This window comes from Lathyrus oleraceus, chromosome 2, assembly GCF_024323335.1.
Source record: "Lathyrus oleraceus cultivar Zhongwan6 chromosome 2, CAAS_Psat_ZW6_1.0, whole genome shotgun sequence".
NCBI classification, from domain to species: Eukaryota; Viridiplantae; Streptophyta; class Magnoliopsida; order Fabales; family Fabaceae; genus Lathyrus; species Lathyrus oleraceus.
Genome location: NC_066580.1, coordinates 61,863,895 through 61,871,613, shown reverse-complemented (window position 1 = coordinate 61,871,613; position 7,719 = coordinate 61,863,895). Strand labels below are relative to the sequence as shown.

General features: G+C 36.7%; 1 non-coding gene across 1 annotated transcript; it reads left to right on the top strand.

The window, feature by feature from the left end:
- Positions 1–3,226: 3,226 nt before the first annotated feature.
- LOC127124619 (small nucleolar RNA R71) lies at positions 3,227–3,333 on the top strand. The gene has a single exon (XR_007804090.1). It is a non-coding gene; the product is annotated as a small nucleolar RNA R71 (small nucleolar RNA).
- Positions 3,334–7,719: the final 4,386 nt, after the last annotated feature.

Here is a 7,719-nt window from a genome sequence, read left to right as displayed (position 1 = left end):
TTTGTTTAACAAGTACCTAATTGCAGCATGATCGGTATAGATAATTATTTTTGCTCCTACTAGGTAGGAACGGAATTTATCCAGAGCGAACACTACGACTAAAAGTTCCTTTTCTGTGGTGGCATAGTTCATTTGTGCAGGTTCTAAGGTTCTACTTGCATAGTATATTGCATGAAGTTTATTATCCCTTCTTTTCCTAAGACTGCGCCTACAATATTGTCACTAGCATCACACATTATTTCAAAAGGTAATCTCCAATCGTGATGTTGCATGATAGGTGCGGTTATAAGAGCCGTTTTCAGTTTTCCAAACACCGCTAGGCATTTGTCGTCAAAGATGAATTCAACGTCTTTCATCAATAAGCCAGTCAGTGGTTTGGTGACTTTTGAGAAATCTTTAATGAATCTCCAGTAGAAACTAGCGTGTCCTAAGAAGCTTCATATTTCTCTTACGGTTTTCGGAGGCTAGAGGTTTTCTATAACTTCTATTTTAGCCTTGTCGACTTAAATCCCCTTGTCGGATACTATGTGTCCGGGCATGATTCCTTGTTGGACCATGAAATGGCATTTTTCCCAGTTTAGCACTAGGTTCACTTTTACGCATCTTTTTAGTACCATTTCAAGATTCGATAAGCAGCCTTCAAAGCTCTGTCCGCGTACGGAGAAATCATCCATGAAGACTTCCATGATGTCATCTATGAAATCAGCGAAAATTGACATTATGCATCTTTGGAATGTTGCGGGAGCGTTACACAGTCCGAATGGCATTTGTCGGTAGGCGAATGTACCATAGGGGCATGTGAACGCTGTTTTCTCTTGGTTGTCGGGATGAATAGGAATTTGGAAAAATTCTGAATAACCGTCTAGGTAGAAGAAGTGAGAATGCTTAGCCAATCGTTCAAGCATTTGATCAATAAGCGGTAAAGGAAAATGATCCTCCCGAGTACTTTGTTTAATTTTCTATAATCAATACACATTCTACTTCTAGTAACCACTCTTTGTGCTATAGATTCTCCTTTTTCATTATTCATAACTATGACGCCTTCCTTCTTTGGTACAAGATGTACTGGGCTGACCCATTGACTATCGGATATCGGGTAGATAATACCTGTTTCTAACAGCTTTTGCACTTCTTTCTTTACTACATCACTCAGAATGGGATTTATCCTTCTTTGATGCTCTCTAGAGGTCTTACTGTCTTCCTCTAGCATTATGCAATGCATGCATATGGAAGGGCTTATTCCTTTTAGATCTGAGATATTGTAGCCTAAAGCAGTTGGGTATTTTCTCAAAACGTGTAGAAGCTTTTTGGTCTCTATCTTCCCTAAGTCTGCATTTACTATTACAGGTCGCTCAAGTTCAGTGTCTAGGAATTCGTACCTTAGATTTTTGGGTAACGTCTTAAGTGCTATGGCTGGTTTCTTTGGGCAAGGCATATGATCGGGCGTTAGTGCTAGGCATTCGCTTAGGTTGTCATCTTGGTATTCCTTACTTAAATGTCCATCTTCAAAAGTAGGAGGCCTTGGAATTTTTAGTATTTCGGAGTATGATGTTTGTTTATTCTCCATCTCTCTTATGCATTCGTTGACGACATCTAGTAGATAACAGGTATCGTCTATATCTGGTGCCTTTAGGAATTGCGTCAAAATGAATTCGACCTTTTCCTCACCAACTTCAAAGGTTAGCTTGCCTTTCTTAACATCTATAATAGATCTGGCTGTAACTAGGAATGGTCTTCCTAATATGATAGGGATGTTGGAATCCTCTTTTATATCCATGATTATAAAATCAATAGGAATATAGTATTGTCCTATGTGCACCGAAACATTTTCTAGCATACCTACGTGAAATTTAACAGAACGATCTGCCAATTGTACGGATATCCTCGTAGGTCTTAGTTCTCCCATTTTTAGCCTTTCGCATATGGACCAGGGCATTAAACTAATATTGGCTCCTAAGTCTCATAGTGCTTTGTCGATGAAAAAATTTCCGATTACAAGGGTATGGAGAAGCTACCTGGGTCTTTCAGCTTAGGAGGCATATTGTTTTGTATTATGGCGCTACACTCAGCAGTAAGTGTAATGGTTTCGTTATCCTCTATCTTCTTCTTGTTATATGAAGGCACTTGAGTTATGGCTTCTATAAAGGGTATTGTGATATTCAATTGTTTTAGAAGCTCTACGAATTTTTTAAATTGCCCTACACTTTTAGATTTAACAAGTCTTTAAGGATAAAGGACAGGGGGTTTATACGGTGATGGAGGCACACAAGGTTCTTCTTTCTCTACGGCATCTTCGTTTTTATCTTCCTCTTGTTGGTCTTCCTTCTCAGTTACCTTACCTCGGTCTTGATGCATGGATGGGTTTTGAGTTCTAGGGTTGGTCGGCCCATCTAATTCTGTCCCACTTCATAGTATAATAACATTTGCACGACCTTTCGGGTTTGGTTGCAGTTGTCCAGGAAATGTGCCTGCAGGAGCAGAAGTCGGTGCTTGTTATCGAGCCACTTGCAAGATTTGTGTTTCCAACATTTTGTTATGGGTGGCTAATGCATCTACCTTGTTTGCTAACTGCTTGATTTTCTCACTAGTGTGTATGTTTTGATTTAGGAAATCCTTATTTGTTTGGGCTTGGGTAGCTATAAAGTTTTCCATCATTATTTCTATGTTTGATTTCCTATGAGCATTTTGAGGTTTTGTGGCAGCTTTATGATATCCTGGTGGTACAACAGGTGCTTGGTTAGGTGCATACAATTCATTATTGTTTTTGTATGAAAAGTTAGGATGGTTCTTCCAACTTTGGTTTTAGGTATTTGAGTAAGGGTTTCCTTGAGCATAGTTCACCTGGTCTGTGGAGGTTCCTGCCAAGAGTTGACATTCTGGGGCAGTATGCCCTTGAACTCTGCATATCTCACAGTTTGGTGCTACGGAAGGCACGGTGGCTGCTAGTTTTATGGTCAAGCTATCTATCTTTTGAGTCAGAGCATCTACCTTGGTGTTGACGTGGTCAAGACTACTTAATCCATACATGTCGATCTTCGATTGAGGTTTCTATACAGAGGTTCTTTTTCTTCCCCATTGGTAATGGTTCTGGGCCATACTTTCGATGAGTTGATAGGCCTCGTTGTATGGTTTATCCATCAGTGCGCCACCTGCTGCGGCGTCTATTGTCAATCTTGTATTGTACAAGAGACCGTTATAAAAGGTGTGAATGATCAGCCATTCTTCTAGACCGTGATATGGACAAAGCCTCATCATGTCTTTGTATATCTCCCAAGCTTCAAAAATTGATTCATTATCCTTTTGTTTAAACCCGTTTATATGGGCTCTTAGCATATCCGTCTTACTAAATGGGAAATATAGGGCTCAGAAGACTTTCTTCAACTCGTTCCACGTAGTGACAGAGTTGGATGATAGACACGGGAGCCAAGCTCTAGGTCTAGCTCTAGCTCTATCTCTTAATGAAAATGGGAAAAGACGGAGTCTTATAGCTTTTGGGCTGACACCATTCGCTTTCACCATGGATGCATATTGCAAAAATACTAACAAGTGTAGGTTCGGGTCCTCCATGGGACTACCTGAAAACTGGTTTTGTTGTATGGCTGACAACCCTGAAGGCTTTAGCTCAAAATTGTTGGCTTCGATCGTAGGCTTTAGCTTAAGAGGACGGTTTTGCACTCCTTTGGCCATCTCTCGTTGAATAACTGATTTAGAAGTAGGAATGTTAAGGTCAGGAAGATTTAGCTTGATACGATGTTCTCGTATCAAGTCTTGTATCTGGCGTTCTAATCTAAATTAACGCTCGGGTTCGTCGAATTGTAGCTTTAATTTCTCGCCTTGAGAGTGAGTACTTGGCATATACTCGACAAATGTAGAAAGGGAAAAAGAATTATTTGCCTTAGTCTATATTCGGCAACACTAGAGTTACGATATCGACTAAATTAGTCCCCGGCAATGGTGCAAAAAACTTGATCGCGACTTAGTAAGTCTATATGAATCGTGACGGCAAGTGCACAGTCCTATCAGGTAGTTTTAAATATTATCGAACCCACAAGGACTAATAATCGAACGTATCGTTATCTAATGTTGCTATGTAAATCTAAGGTTGATGATCGTTCTAAGATTGGAGGGATGAAGAGAAATAACTATAACGTAAATAGAATAAAGATATGAGATATAGGGGATATTGGTATGTAATACATCAAACTTCGAGGATTCGATAGATAGTTGGTGAAATCTTATTGGTGAAAATATTCTTCAGTAGAAATTATTTATAGAAAGGACTTAGCCTCACACTCTCATTTTTATTGACTCTGACCATACTCCTAAACCAGAATGCTTGGCTCTCGCGGTCTCATTTTGAAATTAAAAGTAAGTTTTGAATATAAATAAAGTCTAATTAATCCTTAAGCGCTCTCGTTGTGTTTAGGATTAATGCCTAGTTTCAGCTATCTGGTTAAAATCTCAAACTCTCGTTCTTGTTGACCGTAACCTTAGTTTGTTTTGTACTCTCGTACGAAAAACAGTTTGATTAAAATAAGAAACTAAAACCGGAAAAATAAGTTTTATAAAAACTAACACCAATTATTTATTGAATCTCGTCGTTTCGACAGTCTTTACATACTGATACCTAAGGATTTAGCAGGACATGGATCCGGTAACAGACAGGGTATTTGGGAAATTAAATATGCAATAAGGAATAAATAAATAAAATAGTAGTCAAAATAAAACCTGGATTGCGAATTAGGAACTGAAACTAAATCTTGATTCTTCGATTAAAATAATTTCGGCAGGCTTTAGCAATGAATAAACCTTACAATTGAATCCCAAATGCGTAAATAATAAGCCACAATAGTCCCCGATATGGAGAAACTATCACCTTTACAAAGTAAGAAAACTGCCTAGAAAACTAAAAGAAAAAAAATAAATGATGAAAAAATAATTGTCGCTTAAAAACTGGAAGAAGAGAGCGTCGTGCGAGTCTGAGAGGTCTCCTTTCATATACTTTTCACAATCCCTAAGTTGTAGCAAGGTGGGTAGATTATTGGCTAAAAAGGTGCAGAAAAAGATGAAAGACTAGGTTGTGGCGGTTGCCACAACCCTAGCCTTTGAATGAGTGGCGAGCGCCACCTTTTTAGCAACTGAACGCCACTTCTTAAGGCTTGGTGGCGGGCGCCACCTATTCCTTGGGCCAATGTGGCGGGCGCTACACTCCCTAGATAATGGGCGCCACAAGCCTATTTGCTTTGGTGGCCCATTATCTCTATAAAAGCTTCATTTTCTTCTTTTTTTTCTTTCCTTTTTCTATCCTTTTTGCTATTTTCCATTTTGCTTGCGGTAAACCCTTTTAATCGATAAATACTTGCAATAAACATAAAATAATGCGTAATAATAAGCGTTAATCAAGTAAAAAGCAATGCATATGGAGCCAAAAATATGATACGTTTTCGCGTTATCAGTTTTCCATATAATATTTTGTAACATGGCGCGCCCTCCCTACTTTTGGGTGTTCGTTTCCTTCTTTAGCATAAAGATTCTTCCCAAAAGTGGTTAGATAATGTTGTATGCTCTACTAGGAAGACATTTATTGGAACCCTATATAGACTCATATGAGATTTGGAAAGATAGGTTTATGCAGGTGATGGGCGCCCCTCACTTCCCTTTATCATAGACATCGGATCCCCAACTTATCAAATGGATATATTCAAGCACTCTTCCCCCCATTGAACAAGAGGTGATTGATATTTATAGTTTTTTTCAGAATTTTTCTTTGTTTTTTTTTCTTCTAATTTTTAAAAATAAAAACAAAAAAAAACCAAAACTTTTAAAATCTATTTTAGTATTTTGTTTTTAAAACTCTTAAATAGAGAATTGTTTTTAAAAAAATAGTTTTGAAAAATTAGACTACCAAACAAATTTTATTATTGTTAGATTTTAAAAAATAAAAAATAATTTTACAAAATCAAATCAAACAATCCCTAATTCTTTCAATTTTTTCTCACACTCAAACACAAACTAATTTATTTTCATCTCTTTAAAATTATACCATCAGAGTTCACTATATATTACTTATATAATTCATTAGGCGTTCTTCAAAACGATGTATTTCATATTGGAGTAAAAATTTCTCAAGTGTTTAATGGATGCTCTTATCTCAATGTGTTGTTCCAATCCAAACAATGAACATCCTCCTTAAGTCACAACAGTGTTTGTATTTAACATTTTAATAATCGATAAATCTTTCTAAAAAGAACAAATTCTATATAGTTTTTAAATTTGTTATTGAATTAATATTAATTCTTGTGTGTCTACTTATTTATCTTGCCCCTAGTTTTATAACTTTTTTCATGTTAATATGTTTAACTAAAATGTTTCAAATGACTATATTTATATTATTTTCAGTGTTTAAACATAACCTTTCAAAAAAGATTTTCGATGAAGTTTTTAAAGATAATTTTGTTAAACAACAAATGTAGTTTATTCTTATGTGTATTTATCTCACTTTCAAATACTTAATGATTTTTCGATAATATATATTATTAAGGTAATTCATAAATCATATGAATAACCTAAAAAAAAATAGTGTATCCAACTGAATGTATCTTTTTCTACCAAGGTTTTGCACTTGCATAGGCCCCCATGAGGTGCATATGAAGCAACTCAAGAACTTTTGAGGTAGTCAAATGTTAAAGCTTCTTGTGGGATATCTTGGTCTGATTACATATTTTGCAATCTCCATAGATTTTTCCTTCTTTAATGTAGGTGTTTAATTGGCTGCATTGTATGGTAAAACACTAGTTGGATTCTAATGTATTGACTGATGTCATGACATGGTGTGAAGCTTACTGCAAGATTAGCTAATACAGGATTTGTTGAATGTCAAATTGGAGGTGGTGACATTCATCCCTGTCAGCAAATACTGAGGAACAGAACAGTTGGTGCTCTGTTAGAACTCAGTGTTTAATTCCAGTCTGGTCATCAAGGAAATACCAGACCTGCCATAAAGCCTACTGTCTGAATGTCAAACTGGATGTTATGACATTCATCATTGACAGGATATACTGAACAATAAACATAGTGGAGTTCTGCTACACTTCAGTATGTTTCTTAGTCTGTTCTTCAAGAATAAAACAGAACTGACTTAAGGCTAAATGTGTAAATGTTAAATTGGATGCTTTGACATTTATTAATGTAAGCTGTTACTGTAGAATGGACAGTTTGGTCCTGTATAGTTCAGCAACTATTGTACAGTCTGTTTTCAGGAAAAACAGACTTAGCATATGGTCCTTGATGTCAAGCTGAATGTTGGGACATTCATTCCTGACAGCATATGCTATATTGTAGGTTGTTTAGTTTTCTGTTTCAGCTTTTTCTCAGGCTATTCTTCAGGGATTCAACAGCTGAGAGAAAATCCAGGAAATCAACAACCAAGTTACATTTAATGAACCTAACAAATAGCCTATTTGTTAGTAACCTAGATATGGAATTAGGGGAACTCGCGTGACCTTAAATTCAGGAGAATACAAGTGAAAAGGCCCAAGTACTGCAATATAAAAGGAAGGCGTTCCTTCATTCAGAACTGGGGATTTTTAAGGCGTGAAGAGTTAGTGCGTCCATCATACTTCACTGCTGTATTTTGTGAGTCTTGTATTAGACATATCTTGTAAGCCAAGCTATTATCTCGTTGATGATTGCTTAGGTATAGGGTGTTCATTGAGTTGT